Source organism: Lactuca sativa, chromosome 4 (assembly GCF_002870075.4).
Source record: "Lactuca sativa cultivar Salinas chromosome 4, Lsat_Salinas_v11, whole genome shotgun sequence".
NCBI lineage: Eukaryota > Viridiplantae > Streptophyta > Magnoliopsida > Asterales > Asteraceae > Lactuca > Lactuca sativa.
In genome coordinates, this window is record NC_056626.2 from 155,263,559 (window position 1) to 155,267,894 (window position 4,336).

At 31.3% G+C, this 4,336-nt stretch overlaps 1 long non-coding RNA gene across 1 annotated transcript; it reads right to left on the bottom strand.

The window, feature by feature from the left end:
* Positions 1–2,211: 2,211 nt before the first annotated feature.
* LOC122197710 (uncharacterized) lies at positions 2,212–3,096 on the bottom strand. Its single transcript, XR_006191353.2, has 2 exons — positions 2,790–3,096; positions 2,212–2,674 (listed from the first exon to the last, which is right to left on the bottom strand). It is a non-coding gene; the product is annotated as an uncharacterized LOC122197710 (long non-coding RNA).
* Positions 3,097–4,336: the final 1,240 nt, after the last annotated feature.

Below are 4,336 nucleotides of genomic sequence, written 5' to 3' on the forward strand. Positions count from 1 at the left end.
TGTTTCCAATTTGTTATAATTTTGACCACTTGAACACTCAACCTGGTTGTCTGTTGATATGACATAATGATGTGTCAGATACGTGACATGCTGACGTATCAAAAGTGAAAAAAAAATATATACAAAAGCACTAAGTTTTCATTTTTTTTTTTTTAATTTTGACACTAAGTTTTATTTTTTTTTTTTTCAATTTTAACATTCTATTTTTTTGTTACAAATTGAACATTATTTTTTCCAATTTGTTCAATGTTGGCCACTTTTTATTTGAAACTATATACATAATCTTTTTATATTTGAAACCGTATAAATATATTTTTTTCATTTAAAAACCATATTTTTTATATAAAAATACAAGGTTTTTTTTATATTCAAACCATAATGTTGTGTATAAATATTTATTAGTTATATTATGACTATATTTTTCATTAAATACACAACTTTAAAATGAGTTTGAAGATGTGAAATGCACAGTCAGATAAACTAATATTATATTAGAAACATAAAGGTACTAAGGTCACTTTAATTACCAAGGAATGGTTCGTCGTATATTGGAAGGTCCCTAATATTATATTGGAAACATGTAAAAAACCTTGTATTTATACAAAAGAAAATGGTTTAAAATGAACAAAATGTATTTATACCTTTTCAAATGTACATAATTTTTTTATACAGTTTCAAATGGTAAATGGTCAACATTGAACAGAATTAGAAAAAATGATTTTCGATTCAGAACAAAAAAACAATATCAAAATTGAAAAATAATAACAATAATAAAATAAAATAAAAATTTAGTGTCTTTTGTGTAAAAAAAATCAATTTTGACACGCAACATATCACGTGATAAAAAAATGACACGTCATCATGTCACGTCAGCAAACAACCTAGTTGACCGGTCAATCGGTCATAATTGTAACAAATTGGAAACGCAACATCCAATTTGAGACAAAAAAAATAACGCAATGTCTAAATAGTGTCTTTAGTGTAAAAAAATATTACAATTTTGACACGCTAGCATGTCACGTCAGCAAAAATTAACACATCATTATGTCACGTCAGCAGGTAATCAGGTTGACCGGTCAATTAGTCAGAATTGTAATATATTAGAAACACAGTGTCAAATTTGAAACAAAAAATAACGCAATGTAAAAATTAAATTTTCATGTAAACCTTGACTATAGATTATTCCATTCCATCAACAAAAAAAAAATAAATAAATAAACAAATAAATATAAAAAGTAAAAAACCCTACGCCTTAGAACAAAAATCAACCCACAAGAAGGTATCCATTCCAATTCAACTCCTAAACATAAGTTTTTCTTTCCATCCTTAATTCCATTCACTCTTCAACTTAGATACTAAACATTGCGTTACTTTTTAATATGCATATCGGAATTAGTCAAAGCCCACCACCCAAGGAAACGAATTATTCAAAACACAGTCCCCTAAGGGAACAACTTAGTCAAAACTAAAAACTCAAATTCCTCAAAACTCAATAGTCAAAATAGTCGGCAAGCCTAAACTTTTGTTATATAGTTCTATGCTAATTTCGAAACATTCAAAACTCATAGTTCTCTCTTCTAATATCCAAAAAAAAAACAATCATCACAAAAACAGAGAGATGGAGACCCGATATGCTGGTCAGAGACTACCCATTGCCACCACAGAACCTCCTACCACCACCACATCAGCCGGAGGGATCACCACACCTAAATACACCCCACCACACCCAAAATCTAGTTTCCATAGTATTTTGTTGAACATCATCTTGGGTTTTATATAATCATATGATTAGACTTCCGATGAAATCACCACACCTAGAGTCCAGAATTTTTTTTTTTTTTTTGTTTTTTTTGGTTGTTCAAGCATGTGTACTCTTTATATAAGCATAAGATTTGTAAAACATATGTATGCATAGCGCTTTTTATTATGCTAGAAAAATACTTTATATAAGTGCCCCTTTCTTTTTTAATTGACAGACTTAATGGGTTCAGCTCTTAATGTGAATAGATATATGGGGATGTTTCTTCTTGACTTAATGCTAACAGAAAAGGTCTTAATATGTTAAGTCAAAATTTGGTTGCTTTAAACATCCTATATTCCAACAACACTATGATTAAGTAACTATTATGTTGTAATATTAAGATCAGATAAACAGTGATTAATTATAACAAGCTTTAAATAAACATTTTTCATAGAAGGATAAAACAGATATTTACTCAGAACCATCTTTATATAAACAACACTTTATCCATACAGACATCTTTACTCATTCCACCTGTATAGGACTTAACGGGGGGAAAAAGAAACATACCCTAATACTTGAATTCAATAATTCGCAAATTAGATACAATATTACTTAATGAGAAAAAGAGGCACATAATCAGATACATGGTTATAACCTGCATCTAATTATACAACAAAACACTTGAACACAATTCACATAGCATCATCTAACAACTTAAAGATCAAGGTTGAAAGATTTTATCACCACATTTGCATTTCCACGAAAGGAGATAGTAATTATCTTCCCAATGAGAAGAATCAATGAATTTAGAATGTGGAGGAATAACCAAAGTAGCCTGACATGGTCTGCAATTCACACACTTGTTCACACACCCAGGTGGCCTTGACCCTAAAATTTTCTTGTTTTCTCCCACACTTGATTCATCATCAACTGCCAATTAACCCACAAAATTAACCTAGAATCAACAAAAAGACTCTAAAGATCAAAAACCCATTTGGATTTCTCTATTGTAAACAACTAAAGATCATATTTTTTTTTTGGTTACCTGATATGGAAAGTGATAATGTGAGAGATAAGAGAAAAAGGACTATAACAAACACCCTGAGGCTAAATGAGTAGTAGGTCCTTGCAGATGCCATCAATAGTTAACAACTTGAAGGCTTTGGTAGACTAACAGTGAATATAAATAGAAGTGGGAGAGAATGATGAAGGGGAGAGGGGCATGTGAGGAATTAATAATACATGGTCGTGCATGCAGTACTGTATACGGAAACAGTGGAAATTAAAAGGGTGATCTTCAGGGGATTGGGTTACTGTTTGAAGGTGGAAAAGAACAAAAAAAAATGAAAAAAAAAGAACATTTTTGACAGAGAAGTCAAATAAATGTTTGGAGAACAAGGGACAGGTTTCCTAATGTGAATTGATTCGATGAGTGTATTGAAATTTTAAGTCTCTCAAACTCATATTCTTTTTTTTTTCCTACTTGAAATTTCACTATTCTTTCTACCTGTTTTTGGGAAAATGTTGCCATTTGATCTGACTAATTTCTTAAATCTTGAGCCATTGTTTCTTGAATTACCAGCATTATCATTGTGATTTGAAATGGTTTTTTGTCTTTTGTTTTCTTGTAGAGTGGTCAAACTACTGTTATCATGCTGCATTTAATGATCTCCCAAATTATTTATTGAGTTTCATCAGCAAATATTGTAAATGTCTTATGGAAAATCTTGAAATTAAGGCCAATTGTACCATTGGTCCAGAAAAGCCCATACCCCAAAAATCATTCTTTGATTACTTCCAGAGATCTATGTTCATAGCATTAAGAATACATAAATGAAGCGTAAGGAAACTTGGATAATTGGAATATATGGCTATGATATGAAGAAGATGCTAAATTCAACATAATTATTGAGAGGAAAGTCAGATTCTTACATTGATTGGGTTTGACGACAAGAATGAAGGTTATCTAAACCGGGCCATAGAATTAAATTCGAAGCGTCATATCATCAAACAGTTGATGTGCACAATTTTGTCCATCTCTTTCTCTGTTCATCTTTTAACCTTTTCTTGGCGATGCAAACAGTTTTTCCCGTTACTCTATCAAACATCATAAGAGTTCAATAAATGTCACATGCAGTGATTCGAACCAAAAAAGTAAGAGCCTCAGGACAACCCATCGCCACAATTGTAAGAGATTTGCCACTTTTAGAATTCAAGAAAATTTTAATGCCAATCATCCATTATTTTATTCGAAAATACTCTTCTATGATACTTTATTGAACAGTATTCTCAAAAAGATGTTCACTGCTCCGACTTCAGTTTGAAATTGTTCACTGCTCCGACTTCAGTTTGAAATGGTTGCCCCTTAAACCATAAAAAGTCTTCTTTCTTCCGTTGATAAGACCTTCCATTGTTCTCGTTTGTCTGCATGTCGCTAGAAAAGGAAAACATAAACAGACATGTATTTTGATGTTGCTGTTCATATCATGCGCATAAAGTCATTTATTTCCAGCAAAAGAGGTTTAACTGATATGGCAATGGCATACGACAGAAGTATTTTCCGGCCGGGTTTGTGTACAATCTCATGTACAA